The sequence below is a fragment of the Xiphias gladius genome, chromosome 7 (genome assembly GCF_016859285.1).
Source record: "Xiphias gladius isolate SHS-SW01 ecotype Sanya breed wild chromosome 7, ASM1685928v1, whole genome shotgun sequence".
Taxonomy (NCBI): Eukaryota; Metazoa; Chordata; class Actinopteri; order Istiophoriformes; family Xiphiidae; genus Xiphias; species Xiphias gladius.
Genome location: NC_053406.1, coordinates 28,389,523 through 28,407,541, shown reverse-complemented (window position 1 = coordinate 28,407,541; position 18,019 = coordinate 28,389,523).

Sequence of the window (18,019 nt, the reverse complement as noted above, 5' to 3'; positions counted from 1 at the left end):
TTATCCGGGCCTGGCGCCGAGCAGCAGGATGGCACAGTGACTAAAATGTTAGCGACCGCCACAGAGCCCCCACCGAGGCCGGCAGGCAGCGTACCTGCACAGAGTCACAGTGACACCCGCTGGTCACGCCGCACAGTGGCATGGATTCAGATGGTTTTATTTTTACCCTCATGTATCCAGGGAAAGTAGGGGGATGCCGTCGTTCACATTCATGAATCCACACACACGCATTCATCACTGGGAGGTACCCGGCGCAACCACAGCCTGCCACTGGAGGATGCTGGGAAGGACAGCATGGAGATGTCTGCGTCAGATCGTCTTTTCTGGAGGTTTATGGGGACCTGGCGGGGAGAGGCAGTGCTCCTCGAGCCACCCAGAAGGAAAAATCCGTGCTTTGCTCTGAACAGAAAATCAACCACACGGTCTTTTCTCTCAGCGTGATTCTTTTTGTTTGTTTTTGAAATTACGTCAGAGGAATATTTATACAGCGGCTTAGGGAACAGGGAGTGTTACTCATCTCCAGGTCACTTACAGAAATTTGAGGTTAAGCAACAAAAAATGCTGGGTTAAGACTCACTGTCATATCATCATTGGGTCAGGACAAGAGCCCCGGTCTTCGTGGTCGGCGTCAAGCGTGAACCCTTCCTGCTCGGCACGTTGCTCATTCTGAGAGGCTTCTCTCCTCACAGCAGCTGTAAACAGTGGTTCTCTTTCGGTCAGCTCCGACCAGTCTGGCCAGACTCCTCTGACCTCTCTCCTCAACAAGGTGTTTCCATCCACTGAACTGCTGCTCGCTGGAAGTTTTTTTTTGTTTCTGGCTCCGTTCTGAGTAAAAAATCCCAGGAGATCAGCAGTTTGGGAAACACTCAAACCAGCCCGTCCGGCACCAACAATCCTGCCACGGTCAAAGTCACGGGGATCACGCCCGCCCCCCCATTCCGATCTCTGATGTGAACATTAACCGAAGCTCCTGACCCGGGCTCTGCAGGATTTCAGGCATTGCGAGGCTGACACATGATTGGCCGGTTGGATAGCTGCACGGATAAGCGGGTGTACAGGAGTTCCTGATAATGACCGAGATTGAGCTTTAAATTTGAGGTATTTAGAGTCGACGTCATGCCGCACGGACCCTGGCCACCCCTCTGAGCCATGCAGATATGGAGGGAATAGATTGAGTCCCCAGGTGAGAGCTCCAGGGAAATAGCATGTATAAAAGATTTTAAAATCAACTTCACTTTAAGGTTGAAGGTAGATTAGTTTCCCTCTTTCTACATAGCTGCTTACTCTCAATAAACCTTGTGAATTCACATTTACAGAAAGCCGTGAAATCCCAACTCAGGCTCTGCTGTTTCCTGCTATCAGTTTTTACACGGAGGCCTTTGACTGTAATTTGCAGCGTAATACTGCCAGTGGCTTCATAAACCCTTTGACTAAAATAAAACAGTCAAAGTCATTTTAATCTCCATCTGAGAAAGACCCGGGTGTTTGTAGAAAGGCAGACGAAGAGGGACAGGCGACAGACGGATCGTGGGTTTATAGTCGGTGAAGGAGAGAAACATCCAAGAAAATAAAAAAGGGACAGACAGAAGGGAGGATTATGGACTTAAATTTAGTTAGTGAGACAGAGGGAGAGAAAAACAACAGGGAGAAATAGAGAGAAACAGCCAACCAAACAGAGAGACAAGTGCAGATGAGTCACTGAGCCCCGAGACACGGTTATTGACATGAAAAGATGGAGGGATAAAGAGATGGAGAGAAATGAAAACTCAGGGATGAGGGGGAGGTGGAGGAGGGACGGAGAGAAGGAGTGGATGTGAAGAAAGCGAGGAGAAGTCTGCAAATAGAAAAGTGAAGTCCAGATTTACAGCCCACTGAGAAAAGAGAGCGGCAGAATGATCTCTCTATCTGGAAACGTATTGTCATCATTGATTGATCTTCTCTCCGTCACTTTTTTCCTCTGGTTTATTTGTCGGTTGCTTATTTAGGTTTGTGGATTTCCTGCTTTTCTCTGTTTGAAAGTTACACCACTCAGCCACAACAGTAGCAGCCGGTTGCCGCTTATATAAAACCGATGCCGGTGCTCGGGTTTCGGACTGTTGGTTCAACGAGGTACCTGATGACGTCGCTTTGGGCTTTCCAAACCTGAGATTTTCAATTTTTTGCCACTTTGCCATTTTGTGATAGTAAACAATCAATTGGCTGGAAAATTGCTTCTGGACTTTTAAAACAGTCTTTAATCAAGTTCCACTTAGTATTGGGTTTTGGAGTTTTGGAGTTTTCTCTTGTTCTGAATCACCAGTGTAGCGTTATCATTATAATTATAAAACATTAATTGACATTTGCAGCCGATCGACTAGTCAATCGAGAGAAAAGTAGTCGACAGCAATTTTGATCATCCGTAGAGAGAACTGGAAGAATAAAGGAGGAGATTCCTGCAGACATGAAGCTGGGCTAAGGTCCAGTTTGGTTTACTCACTAAAATCTCTCCGAACAGTGTTCAGTGATCGCCCAGCTGTTTAATCTCATCCAAACGGTTAACATTCTCCAAAAAAGGTGCCGGATCTGAACATCAATCAAAGGTCAGGCAGTGAAGAGCAGCACCGCTCTGTATGCAAAGATGCAAATACAGTGTTACCTGCCATGAAACTGACGTGAAGGCAGTGAAGTTCTGTGGTTTTACGAGGTTGTGTGCCGGACCACTTCTCGGTCGAATGGAGCAACTTACCGGGGTCTCGGCAAACCGAAGGTGGAGGTTACTGTGCCCGGCCACAGTCCGGCACACGATGACCTAAAACCACAACACGTGGTATTCACACTTCGGTCTTTGTACCAAAACAGACGCGATCCAACGTGGTAATAAATGAGCTCTAGGTGGATTTTGTCACATTTGGACTGAGGGCCAGCTGAGGGCCGGCTGAGGGCCGGCTGAGGGCCGGCTGAGGGCCGGCTGAGGGCCAGCTGAGGGCCGGCTGAGGGCCGGCTGAGGGCCAGCTGAGGGCCAGCTGTTTGCCCCTGTCTCCAGCCTTTATGCTAAACGAAGCCAACCAGCAGCTTGTAGCTTCACATCAGAGTGGAATCGATCTGAGCATCCAATGGATTTCTCTTTAGTTTGCTGCTGTTATGCTGCTATTTATATGGGAAGCACTATAAGCAAAGTATATCATGATGTGTTATTTGCCAGACTGATTGATAAATTATCTGTCCATCCATCTATTATCCATCCATCCATCTATCTATCTATCTATCTATCATCTATCATCTATCTATCTATCATCCATCCATCCATCCATCCATCTATCATCTATCATCTATCTATCTATCTATCTATCCATCTATCTATCTATCTATCTATCTATCTATCTATCTATCTATCTATCTATCCATCTATCATCTATCATCTATCTATCCGAGCTCTAATTCCATCTTCTTCTCCTTTTTTTTTTTGTCGGTTCTGTGTATTTTCCAGATTTACTTACATTTAGCTTCGCAGCGCTGGAAGAAGAAGAGGCGGGAGAGGTGAGAGATCAAGCACACACACACACACACACACACACACACACACACACGCACGCACGCGTACACACAGGTGAGAGGGTAACCACTCATTGTTCGTACAGAAAAGCTCCGACAGAGCATCTTGAGGGAGAGAGGCATGGAAGCATGCCAGGCATACTTTAAGAGAGCGAGACCGAGAGGAGAAAGAGGAGGAGAGAGAGAGAGAGGGAGCAGCAGTCAGCAGCCATTAGCAGGCCTGGAGTCTGTCTGCCTCTAAGTGCTCAGTAAATATCGCCTTGTCTTGGTAAACAACATTATTCCTCCTTATTGGGCCATTATATAAAGGCCTGATCCCCCACAGTATGCAGATTGGTGTCGCTCCATTATGTAAGATTTCTCTGCCATTATGTAATCATCCTCCTCACTCTTTCTCCTTCCTCTCCTTTCCCCTCCATCACTTCCTCATCACTTTCTCCTCGTCTTTTTAACACCTCCTCTTTTTTTGGTGCTTTTCTATTTCCTCACTCCTCCGTTTTCCTCTTGTCCTGCTCCCTGTGCTAACGTCTCTTCCTTCTCTCTGTCCTCTCATGTCTTTTCCCCTCCTCCTCTTCTCCTTGACTCACTTTTCCCCTTTTTCACCTCTTGTCTCTCCCTCCATCATCCCTTTTTTTGGTCTTTTCTCTTTTCCCCTCTCCCTCTCCCCTTTTCTTCTTCTTTCCTTTCTTCCCTCCCTTGTCGTCCTTTATCGATCCCTCCACTTTTCATCTTCCCTCTCCTCTCTTCCGTATCCTTCCTTTCTTCTCCTCTCTGCTTTCCTTCTCCACGGCTCCCCTCTGTCGTTCTTTGCCTCACCTTACTTCTCCTCCCCTCCTCTCTTCTCCTCCCACCTACCCTCTTCTTTTCCTCTCATATCCTCCTTTTCACGTGTCATGTTTTGTGGTTTCATCCTCTTTGATCTCCTTCTCCCTCGCTTCCTTTTTTCAGCTATTTTCTCCTTTTCATTTCTCTTCTGCCCTTTTGAGCTTTAATCTTTCTATAGCCACCTTCCTCTTTTTCTCCTCCGCTGCTCTGGTCTCCCTTCCCCTTGTTTTCATTTTTCCTTCTCATCTTCTCTCCTCCCACATCCCTCCCTCCACTCCCGTCGTCTCCCCCTCCTTTCTGTTCCTCTCCGTCACCTTGTAAGCATCAGCGTTGCAGATTTCAGACGGCTTCACACCGGGGCCAAAACTCATTTCTGCGGTGCAGACAAGTGAAACCGACCTGCTGCTGCAGGAGACAAACTGAACAAACACAACAAAAGCCCGGGAAATCGCAGCTGACCTATAGACCGTTACTTTATATTAATGCCTGAATACATTAGCTGGTGCTGGTTCTTATATCTTGCCTTTTCTAAACAGCACTGACATCATTTCTACTGATTAACCCTCCATTTTTTTCTTGATTTGTCATTTCGTTACGTCCGGCGGGCGTTGGGTTTTCTGGTGAATCACTATTCATTGATCTCCAGACCGAATATTTTCCCAAACTTTCGGCTGTTATTTTGAACCTTAATGCCGTGAATCTGAACAACGCTTGCTCGCCCAATGGGATTTTGAAATGATAGGGTTAAAATAGAAATTCTTAAGATCAGATCAGACACGACGTTCCAGCCCGTCATCGGTTTTTCATGTTCCGGCTGGTCGCTGTATCTAACCACAGTGTTTCTCTAGTTGGAATCTCCTTTGCAGTATTTGTTTTTAATGAATAAAGCGATCAAATTTGAAATGCGATTATAGATGGAGTCATTCGGTTTGCATTTAAATCATGCATCTATGAAGTGAATTTAATATAATAATATAAATATCATTAAATTTGCCAGTTAATAATTGTGTTTCCTTATTCTGGCTTTAACTTATTAATTATTCCATTTACTTACGTGGCTGCCTATTATAATCCGTTGTACATGACTTGATTTAGTATAAACCTTCTCCTGAGCATAGGCTACTGTTACTTGCATTAACTGCGCTCCAGGCGCCCCCTGCTGGCACGATTTCGGTTGACCCACTTCACCCGTCTGCACCTTCATCAGTAGCATCTCCCCATGCACCAAAGTATAGGTTCGGATTCTGCTTCACTGACCCGAACAATGAAAATTGCTGCGATGCCATTTGTTTGGCCGTGGTCTGTGTTTCAAGTACAAATTCAGAATAGTCTGTGGGTGTGAAGGGGGTAGTTTCAAACCAAAGTATAGGCAGGAAATGGGTTTTAAAGCCCTGAAATCTCAGCAGTTGGCCCAGCAGTACCTGAGTCATCGGTACTGAAAAACAACAGTGTAGAGCCCTGCAGATACTGTGTGGGGGGGGTAATTTCGTGAATTCAGACAAGGTGGTAGAGTACATCTGCGCTGGTTTTCCTTTGTCCAAAAAAAAAAATGGGAGTTCTCAAGTGTTTAAGTTTAAAAAAAAAAAAAAACACATAGAAAAAGCAAAGACTCACAGAACCTGCAGTCTGTAAAGGAAAGAACTTCACAGGAGGCCAGCTGATGAAAAACCAGTCGACTTACACATGAGAAAAGAGCCATAAAACAAAAAAGGGGAGAACAGCAGAATGAATGTCAGCTAAGAGACCATAGTTTGTTCTCTCAATACAAAAAGCAACAGATATGTAACAAAGTCCCATTTACGCTTACTTTATATTACTACTCCATTACAGTTCAAATGCAAGTGTTTTACTTTTTACTGCACTACATTTATTTGACAGCTACAGCAATCAGCTGCTTTAGGATTAAGAGTTTCACTTCATTAAGAAATGACCATACTAACATTGATGAGTTCCTAAAATATGGTGCACTGTTACGACCAAACAGTCTGTAGCATAGCAAAAAATTAGATCCTCCTCAACCAGCTGCTGCATTGAAATTCTGCTTACACGCGAATGGATGAATTATAATGAAGAAATAACGGAAAATATAACGATGAAACGCTGACAAGAGCCATTTTCCCGCATTATGCGTTTTGTACTTTAAGCATATTTTGCCGATGAACTTTCACCCTTTGACTTAAGACTTTGAATGCAGGACTTTTACTTGCAACGGAGTATGTTTTTTAGATTTGGCTATGGTATTCAGAATATCACTTCCACTGCGGCCGGTTATACAAAAAACTAAAAAAGGCACCATGAGTCCAAAAACGACATTAAAATCAGACTTGACGCATCTGTAATTGTGGTAATCTTACAGTAGTCCATCAGTCACTCAAGCGATGTGTGCCTCCCTCCGTCTCTCTTGTCTCCCTAAGGTGCCCCGGTGGGTTGCACGGTCACATCCGTCCAGTGCGCTCCAGCGGTCAGGTACTCAACCCGGAGACAGACCCCACCCTCTGACGCCACCTCATACCAGAGCCACATGGGATGTGACGTGAACATCCCGTAGGCAACTAGAGGAGGATAAACGGCCGACCTGTTGATATGCAAAAGCCTCCACACGGCTGGGATCAGACATGTTGGATACAGGTCAGGCTCTGGGCTTTGAACCCAGCTTATGTTTGGTGCTTATCCGGGGCTTGAAGCCTTGGATCAGAGGAATCAGAGCGAACACGGTCTGGAATAGCTTCTTCTTTTCTGAGGGAAGTATCCAGTGATCTCGCGGCGCTCCAAGGGGTGTCCGGTGGATTTAGACTCTCCATTTGGCAGTTGGAATCTCTGCGGACACTAAATGCTGCTCTGGGAATATACTGAACGGATCGCTGTGGGTTCGGAAAAACCATTTCGTGACATTTTTCCAGGATGCTCGCAGTTGTGGTGTGTCGATGGTTGGCGGCACCGCTCCTCTCTTTCCCCAGCATACAGTCATATGCCAAAGGATTACTGCAGTATTATGACATACAGTATCGGGAGAATATGCAGACTTCCAAAAGCACACCTCTCTATCATCTCTTAACAGTCAAAGAGAAAATACATGTTGGGCCTTGGATTGAAAATACGAGCACACTGTCAACGTCTTGTCTCAAAGCATCAATAATAACACTGTCAAAACTGTCAAACTAAACAGTGAACTTCTCTGGCACTTTAATCGTATGTTTTCATTTCATCTCTCTTCCCCTCCTTTGAGCTCTCTCTCTCTCTTTCTCTCTCTCTAGCTCTCTTTTTCTGTCTGTCTCTCTCTTTCGCACACTCTCATTTTCATTAACAACTGAATAGTATTCTCTCCAGTATTACCAGTCTAACTCTTCTGGCTGCGGATGACTTAGATAATGTTGAAATAATCAGTGTGTTTTGCGTCCACGGTGGACTGGTTCTCTCTATGTCAGAGTATTACAAAAAAAAAAAAAAAAAAAAAAAAAAACCTCGGTGTCCCGAGAGTGGAGCCTTGAGGAACTCCGGCGAGGATTTATTCAAAGCCAAACTCAAAGCACACAAGTCCGACCCTACATTTGGTGATGAAAGTGGTGAATTCTGATGATCTGCTTGACACTGGGAAGCTTCTGTACACGTACGAAACGCTGGTGAACTTGACCACAAGTGTTCCTACTACTCAACGCTGGCACTCGAGATTGTTAAATGTATTAAGCGGTTGTAAAAGATGGCCGGCAGAACTTGCGCTGTCCCGTCCCCTCGCTCCCCCTCGCTCCCCCTTTGCTGTTTGACAGTGTCTGTGTTTGTATGTGACATACACCTTAAAGTCTTCGATGGTTTGATACCCATGATTTACTTTGAATATAACGAAACAAATGACCACAATAAGGAGAAAACACAACAACATGTGAAATGGGGATTTTATGCTTTCATAGATACAATTATGTGGATTTATAATGAAATAAAAGGTATTTTTCTTGGACATGTTGACATGTTGTTATTAATATTTCAACAGAACTCAGTGTTACTTCTCTTTTGACAGAAGAGCTCTATTGATGCCTCTTATTTTGAAGTGTTCTTTAAGTTGATAGGTGACTCAAACCAATGAGTTTTCCCGTGCACACTGCTCGACTCGTAGTAATTGTATCCCACAAAAATTTACTGAGGGGAAACTTCTTCAGGATTCACTCACATTTTACTTACGTACATTTATAAGCAAATACAAATCTAAATCCTTTGCAAATTTTTTAAAATGATGAGGATTTGCTGTAATTGCGAGTCCACATGCAGATTGCATCAACCAGTATTACTCGTGATTGTCAAATTGATTTGAAATGTGTAGAAATTTTAACTTTTTTTCTTCTTCTAAAAGTTCGGATGTACAGTGGAATTTCTGACTTGTGTGTTAAAAGTCAACCCCAGTTGTCCTACTAACATTGCTGAGACTGTAGTGACAGCTCGGCAGCGACTGTTTCGGCATGGCCCATGCTGGTTTCCTTCTCCCATAACGTGGGCTAAACAGAAACTCTTCCACAGAGCGTACAAAACACAAAACTGGACAAGCACAGCGGGAAAAACCTGTGTGCTTCTCAACCAAATTAGCGGCGCACTTGAACTTGATTACATTACTTATTTTATTAAGTCCCATTTACAATTACACCACTTACCTCCAAAGCAGTGTTGCCGATAGGCGTACTTTGTAACTTAGCCAGGCTGCTTGCCTCTGCTTCCAATCTTTATTTTGAGCCGGCCCCAACCTTCTCTGACTCCAGCTCTCTACTGCGCATGAAGACACGAGGGTGTCGATCTCTCGCTAAGAAAGTGAATAGACACATTTCCTAAAATGGTGAGCTACTTGTTTAAAGTCAATAGCCCGGTGAAAGTCAGACATGCATCCACAGCAGGTGTACAGCCAGTGGTCGTGGGGACGAGGGCCGATATTTTTTGTACGCAACAAAAACCTGATGTGTATCGCGACGTCTTGTTCGCAGCTCATTTGCACTGCCATGTTACAGCACGTTGACAACAGTCTCTGTGTCATTCTTCAAACAAACAAGCTATTGTGACTGTCAGTTTTGAACACAGAAGCTTATTTGCCTTGTCACGGCTAGACAGTGATAAATGTTTTCAGATGGCCTGAATTGCTGCTCCCATTTCCTGGTGGGGAACTTTTAATGATGACAGGCAGCGCTGCATATCATCGTCTCCGCTCAACACCATCTCCAAAACATCAGCCTGTCAAGAATAAGAAAAGCTCATCTTCCACTTTGGGACATGTATTTTTTATGTCTGACAAAGGATTTTCCACGTTCGGCTTGCTCTCTAGATAATATTGGTCTTTTTGTTCCTGTCAGCACTATCAGCCGTCAGTAAGGGTTTAAATAGTTGGCACTTCTACCTGCTATTACTGTTTACATATGTGGTTTTAGCAGAACCCTGATAGCACTTCCATCAGGATCTCAATGTAGCATACAACACACACTGTAAATGTGTGTGTGTGTGTGTGTGTGTGTGTGTGTGTAAGAGGTGAGGACTGCATTTGAATGGCCGCCTTCAGCATCTTTCGGTTCGCTGTTTTCATTTTAAGACCGCCAAGTTGGACTCCTTTGATTGGCTCTAAGTGCTCTCATTTCCAGCAGCAGCAGCAGGCAGCTGTTTTCAGGTAGAAAAAACCTGCCCAGCACCAAACGGCGGACAGACAAAGCAAGAGGCCAAAAGGTGAAGGAAGAGGAACGGCTAGCAGAAATAATATGTGATAACATGTCAGACGCTGTGCTTACAGCTTGTTCTGCTGCCCCGTAGTCGCCAAGAATCAAGTTTGGTTACTATAAAAAACGCGTAACACGACTTCATCTCGGGCCATTTTCACGCAGCGTCTGTCTGGTTTTGTTTTGCGTCCGAAGCGGAGTTCGACTGCCACTTCCACGATCTGCTTTCCCACTTGTTTGCCATTTTTCCCGACCGTTAAGTTCACCTCCCACTAAATAAAGGCTTAATGGAGCTGCTGCAGCTGAAGGCACTGTATTAAAATGATGAAAGACATTGACCTGACTACAAACGATGTTTGCAATTTGGTTTCAGTGGCTTACGGGCCCTTCTCATTGACTCCTAGCTTTTTACAGATTAAGTAGATTATTTTTAGCCCTACAATTCTTCATGGATTTCTCTGAAAACTCAGGGGTCTTAAAATTATTTCAAGCAAAAGTCCAAAGACAGTAGAACCATGAAAATATTACTTGGTGACACACAAATTCCTGATGGTTAATGTCAGAGCTGTAATGTTATTAACTCATCAATAGCTTTCTGAATTGATATAACTATGTCTCCTGTATGAAAATCGTATTATAAATAAATGAAATGCCTATGAGCCAGTGGAAGGTTTTTAATGTGAAATATCTGCACAGCAATTGAATGTGCGAGTTTTCTGAATTCGAAGAACGCTGCTCTGGTTTGACTGTTGTGTGAGAGCCGAGGAGTCCGTCTGGGTCGGCCCCTCGGAGATCCCACTCTGGTCCCTGGGCTCCTGCCTCTTCGCCCAGCCGTTCTTCAGTATCACCAAGGTAATCCAGCTCACTGTGGTCCTCTCGTCTTCGGGTTTGTCCTCCTGTGGTCGGGAGTAAATATATGCTAAATACTCAACCCACGCCCCCGGTTCTCCGGGGGTCCCGGAAATATCATTACAGAATATTTGGTGCAAGAGGTGGCTTGTTTCAGTTCAATACACCCTCTTAACTAAAGAATTAGTCTTAATATTCTATGACAGTCTAATTTCAGTCTTTGCCTCGGCACATGTGGATCCTATACTCAAAACGTGAGTGGCTGTTAGCTACCGTACCTTCTCGAATAAAAGCATTCATTTATTGTTTCCAGTCTCCTCTTACTTTGCTGTTTTTTTTTTTTCTATTGCTGTTTCGCTGTCGCTAAACTCAGCATCTTCTTCGGATGTTTCAAATTAAAAGCCCGCCAGGAAAGGGAGGGGTCCAATCCTATGAACCGCTGGAGGGCTTTTGACGTGAAACATCAGTGGCTAAGATCCGACACTTAGCTTTTGTTTTCCCCACTGTACCGAACTCCGACCAAACTGTGACCCCCACCACATCTGGAAACCCTGTATTTTGGATATTTCATCACGACAGTCTTTCCACTGATGTTTACGTTACAGCACCAGGAAAACTCTGATGATCAGATCTGTGGCAGAGGCTGAAACAGATTCCCAATCATTAAGTCCGTTTAGGCGCATTTGTGCAGCGGTTTGCTTCCTTCACATTGTTTATCAGCTCCTCCGCGTTGTATAGGTGAAAGGAACATTTCAGAAATGTTCCTTTCCGCTTCAGCACCCTCAGGAGCTCGTCGGCGTCTGATTGACAGCAGCGTGCAGGCTGAACTCGGGCAGGTGAATGAAAGACTGATTAAACAATCTACGCGCCGTAGTTTACAAGCCATGGACAGTGTGTTGTCAGTAGCACTGAAGAGTGAAGGCCCACACCAGCGTCCGAACTGACCGAAGAGATATTTGCTCTGAGATTACATGTTGTTTAATGTGCTGCGGCCGAGCAGCTTATTAGCTGTGTAGCCTGCAAACAGATGTTAGCAGGTCACTTTTCCCCGGCGAATGTTTGCTTGGTCGCTCGTTCAACAAGCCGAGGCGCAGGACATGACGTGTGTCCGTGTTTGTTCGTCGCATGAGAAGGAGACCTGAGCAGGAAAGCCAATGTTGGCCGTTGCTCAAAGGCTGCGGCTCTCCTCTCGTGTAGATGGGCCGCCGCCTGGCTCAGTGCGACCGTCCGTCTACGCTGCTGCTTTATGTCAGGTAAGGTTTCTAATGAAGTGATCTGAGTGACCGTATGGAGAAAAAGGTCAACGTCAGATGGAGACCTAATGTAACGCAATCATGTAAAGACAGGGGGCGCCATCGTGAAACCAACAAAAAAGGTAAAATAGAAATTTCTCCATTTTGGTTTCTGAAGGAGAACGCAGGCCGTGTTATTCCCAGAGCAGAAATGCTGCAGCAGGAAAAAAATGCAATTTAATTTGACTTGGACTCGCACTTCTTATCCTCTGTGTCCTACTGCCAACAGGGTACAGACAGAACTGCTCAAACCGGTCTAACGCCATGGACAAAAACCACCATCCCGCAGGAAGCTGGTTTTGTGGATGGAAGTGAGGACTTTTTTTTTTTTTTTTTTTGGAATCTCATTAACATCAAATATGTTTTCAAATAATTGTATAAAGTGGCCTATTCATATTGCCATTGTGCAAGTGGACACGTTGGTTTTAAACCAACATTGACTTAATTTAAAATGCAGTTTACCTTACGCACTTTATTGTCCTGCTGACAACCTGCAACGGAAACTTTATATGAGAATAAGTCGCTGTACGTGTCCTTTATCCATTTATTAGATTAGTCTGAAAAGCAGCAGAAAACAGGAAGACACTGTATGTTGTTCCCCTACATGCAAACGCTCGGCACCTCCTGACCGTTCCTCAGATTCAGACTTATTATAGGCTACTTTCAAGACGGCATCGCATTTCCCCGTGTGACTCAGATGACGTCACCTGAGGCAGAGCGATACAGTGTCTGGCTCTAGACGTGGTAAAGACATCATCTGTAGACCCCCTTGGTGGGGGCGGGGTCTGCAGCAGAGAACAGGAAATGGGCAGAGTGACTGACAGCCGGCAGGGTGTGGTTCTGTGGTGTGGCTGAGGTGGAGCAGCTGATGGGGAAACTGGGCCCCATGGGCACCTGAAGCCCCTGAAGCCCCCCCCGCTCCTTGACCTCAGAAACCCCACCAGTGCAGGTGCTGAACACAGGAGTGACCGGATTTGTTTATTAACCTGGGGCGGTGGAGAACGGAGAAGTCTTCCATTTTCATGGCTGAGACAGTTGAGGACGTGAATGTCACGGTTGGGGGTCACCTGAGCAGCTCACCTCCAGGCCGACGGAGCTTCCGATGACAAACACTCCCGCAGTGAAGAATCGGACTGAACACAACAATGTCTGATCCTCCACACAGGTTTTTCTTTTCTGTTTTTTTTAAGAACTGCCCTTTATTTTTCCACGGTCCAGCTGTCCACACTCCACAGGTGCTACCTCCCAGTCCCATTCAAAGAACCAGTTAGCCACTGGTTTCCCGTCACACGGACTGGCTCCGCCTCACTCCCTAACATTATCAGGCTCTGAAAAGAGAGAGGAGAATAACTCACAAAAGAAATAAAGTCCTTTTCATTAGATTCCAATCTAAAGTACAATCAAAGCTGAAGCTCCCCTCTTACCTGCGCAGGTGAGTGCAACAGATTTGCCAGGTGAGCGAGTGTCTCTAGCTGAGCCTGAGCTTCCAGGGTTCAGGAGAAGAGACCTTCACAGCGCCCTCTTGAGGACCGAAGGAGCCCCACAGCCAAGCTCGGCTACATCTGCTAACTTCAGGTCCCAGCTACAGTCACGCACTTCACTCCAAACACCGTGCCGCTTCACCTGCAGCCCGCCAGAGCAGCGGCTGGATCCTCCCACCAACCGGACATCATCCATTTCTGAACACAGGTAAGAGAGTAATTCGTACAATTATTCCTTCTTGTATATGTATTTTCTCTGTTTACCTTTAAAAGAATCATTTTCTTCTGCCTGGAGACCTGGGGAGAATCGTGCAGACATAAAATTGATTGAAAAGGGTCGTTATGATTTGTGCTGCTCCGGACAGGTCAGGAAGTAAAATTGCAGTAGAAACAGTAGAAACATCTCTTCACAGTTTTCTGCGGAGTTATGATACAACCTACATTTCGGAGGGAGACACTGGACTGGTTACTTTACCCATTCAGATTTTACACACAAAGTAAATGACCAACAAAGAAAATAAAATGCGTTATTAGGGATTAAACTATCCACTTTTAGAGTTAATTTTATTTGAATAAAAGGTCTGAGTACTTTTTCTGCCTCTGCCAATTCCAGCATCCTCAACAGCAGCTCAACAGGGCCCCAGATGTCTAAATATGCCCCTGCCGGGCGAGAATAGTCACATGCTGGCTCCACTCTTTACACCCGTTATGGAACGCCCAGCGGCTCCCTAAGCGCCTTGTTTGTTCAGGCTTGTTTTTTTGTTCAGGCTTGTTTTTGTTACAAAAAACAAAGTGTTGCAATGCACCGTTTAACAAGCGCTAACAAAACGACGTGGGAAGGTGGAGGAAAAGATCCTGGAAGCCTTTCTGTCAGGACCTCTCCCAGGGGACTCATCGAAGTGGTCCAGGAGAGCCTCAACCCCGGGGTGTAAACAGCCACATCGGCTCTTTACACCCCGGGTGCAAATAGCATCTGCCAAAGAATTATTGGTTGCTGTCGTGAGCCTTAGTCTTTCTCTCCATGCTTGCAGTGAAGCATAACACCCTCCCACAGTAGCGGGTTTTCCCAAAGGGCCCCATGAAGGAGCCCACTAGATCCCAGCCTGTTTTCTATCACTTAGCACACTCTACTGTATTACGTAGGGCAGAGAACATGATTCCATATGATGCATGAGTGTTTTGCATCTGCTGGCACTGAACTGATCTGTCTACCCCTTGAAAGGCCCCTTGACCTTAGTCGAGAGAAATGATTTTTCATTCAGTGATTTGTATTATTTTTATACTTATTTTAATTTGACATGAATGAGGGAGTTGTGCGGGCCTAAGGTTCAGAATCCATTTAATGTATCCCGCTCGGATTTCGCGCCGTCAGGACAGGTTCCGCTGTGCTACAGGATAAAGAAAACAAAGATCTGGTCCACAGACACGTGAAGAAGGCACGGAAACTTTTTTTATGTGAGTCTTTGTCTTCTTTGGCAGGTCTGCCGGTGTGAGACAGACGGGTGGACGACTAAACGTGGACATTAACTTGTATCCAGTCTGTTGTTTGGACTTACCTGAATAATTTGCTAAGTTGTGAGTCTCGTGAGTTGGACCATCCATCACTGAGAACGTATTTGAGCGTCTGCGTTTCTCTGTGTCTGTGAAGTGGATCTGTGGCTAGCGTGAGGGACGAGTCACAACAGGCCACTGCTGAAAAACTGTGGTCAAACGGTCGACAGTGAGGATGGTTCTGTCCGTTGCTGCTTTTCTGGAGTCAAATCTCGTTCGTTGATAAATTCAGATCCGCGGCGGATGCTCTCCGTGCGCCAAAGTGGTGTTGCCGTTGCTGTGTGGACGCGGCCTCCAGTTTCTCGGTGCAGTAACATCGGGCCGGGTGTGGGGATCCCGATGTGGGTGTTTTAGGAATCCGAAATGGCTAATAGCTCTGTCCCATTATCTGGAGAGATGGACAGGACACACAGACTGAGAATACCTGTTATGATGCAGATGTCATATGAGAGAAACATCATAAACTCACGCAGGCTACGTTATCATATGATATCATGAGCCGATAGCTATGTCTGGGGTCAGCCACGGTGTAGGTGTAAACACACAGAGCAAGAGTCGTAAGTTGTTATCTGACTATTTTAAAGTGGCATCGGAAATGACGGGCTTGCGAGGTTATAAGTAGCAGCTACAGCATTTTCAGCTCGTTGCGAGTTACTAAACCGTACAACGTGTTCTACGTCCCACCAGAGGAAGTACGGGATATTACAGTAATGTTATAGGGCTTAAAGTGATCGTTTCATGATTCGGTGCGTTTCCTTTCGGCGACTAATACACTTTGTTTATGAACAACATTACTCACTATATTACCCGGTTTGTGTAGGTTTACGGCAGAATGGTTGATAATAGGAAACTCAGTGCGTCCCACTGTTATTCCCCCAAAGTATTTATTACATGTCGTTCTTGTGTGAGTGGAATCAAATGCATTAGATTTTGAAATGTCCTCTCGAATATGTGAGAGTTCAACCGAGGTCAGAAGATATTAAATGCTTTACTGTTTCGTTTTTTTTTTTCAGGAACGTAGGAATCCAATCCTAACACAACAGGAATAAATCACTGCCTTTACATTTAATTGAATCACTGAGTAACTGTTTTGGGGACTGAGACTGTTGGCAGCAAGTAAACAAGACGTTTTGTCCAGCCTGTATTTCTCGCTGTTGCCATCAGGGGGCATTATCAAACTGGTATTTGTGTATATGCATGTATATCCATATTGTGGAGACTGTCGGTCGAATCTGTGTGTGTGTTTGTGTCTTCGGAGCAGCCGCAGCTGAAAACACCAACGATGTCTACGCGTCATTCAGGGCCCTCCTTAATGAGATTATTCAGGTCTGCAGTCACTGGACTGCAACTAGTCTGGATACCTTCATCGTTTCCACTTCCCCCAATTTCTTATTTAGACGTCCTACCTGAGCTCCAGAGCAGCACGAGCACCACCAGTACACGATCCCAGTCCAGCTGGTTTGTAGTGCGAACCAGCCTGTGCGCCGTCTCCCCTTCTTATATGTCTGTATCGGCTCTCGTCTGCAGGTCAGATGTTGCGTCCCCTCTCCGTCTTTTAATCTCCCTCATTAAGCTACGTCTGGTTTCTCTCGTTAGCAAGCATGGAGACACTTCAAGGTGCTTTTCACGGGCAAAGAAAAAAACATTGGAATGACATTCAAACACAAAAGCAAAAAAGAAAACAACAACAATAAAATGAATTAAAATAGAATAAAATGAGATTTAAAAAAAAGAGACAAAATCAAATAAAATACAAGGAGACAAAAATAAAAATAGACCAGAAAATACAGTTCTAGTGCATGAATAAGCTGTAAGTTACCCCATGTGCAACAAAGGAAATAAGAGTGCAGAAGAGAAACCAATCAACCACAGGCAGCGGGGAACAGCAGAGATTTTAATTTAGATTTGAAAGTGGCCAGAGCTGGGGACCCAAATTTTTCTAGCCGCATTTGCTAACGGGAAGCTGCCGGTGATAACCACACATTGACAGTCTGTAGCCTCCTGTTGTTTGTAACATCCAAAACCCTTTCTTCATCAGTTCAGTTCAATGTTCTAAGGTACCTTGGTCTTACCGGAACCGGACCGCGTTTCTACCACTTGCAGAGCCTGAAGATATTCGAAAATAAAATGGCTCCAAAATTATTTATTGCTTGCCTGCTTTGAGGATTTTTATAGTATCACACATTTTCATAGCTTTAGTTTCTTTGCACTGATTGACAATTTCTTTTAGAATGCATTTACTTTTACTTACCAGGCTTTACAGGGCCAGGTGCACCAGTAAACTGCTAATTTACTAGACCTTTGGACTCTCTAAAAACGGACCAGAAAAGGTCTGTGACAAGAGATATGTCAGTTCCGTCGGTTACAAAGGACATGAAGTCCACGTGGCCATAACAGAACCATCAAATCACATAAAGGATCTTCTCAAACCGCTCCTGCAGCATCTCCAAAGTATGGCTCAACGTCCCTCGCAATTCCGCTGCACAAAACGTCCATCGCTTTAACTCACTGGAGCTTTGAGGGCCAACGCATATCCGCAAACCCACGAAGGAGAGTTAGCAGTGCAGGGAAACAATGGTGGAAAAAATGAGCAGATCTGGAAACACTGCGAGCGAAGTCTCAGCTTTGTCGGCAAAATATCCTGTAGATCACAGTGTCAGCTCAGTAATATCTACAATTCAGTAATAGCAGCACGAATATTATGCATCACTTTATTCACATCTAACGTGTCTCTGTTAACCAGCTGGCTGACAGGTGCCGTTTGGTAAAACTTCTCAGCTGATGAGTTCAGCACTGAGCGGGTTGATGGGGA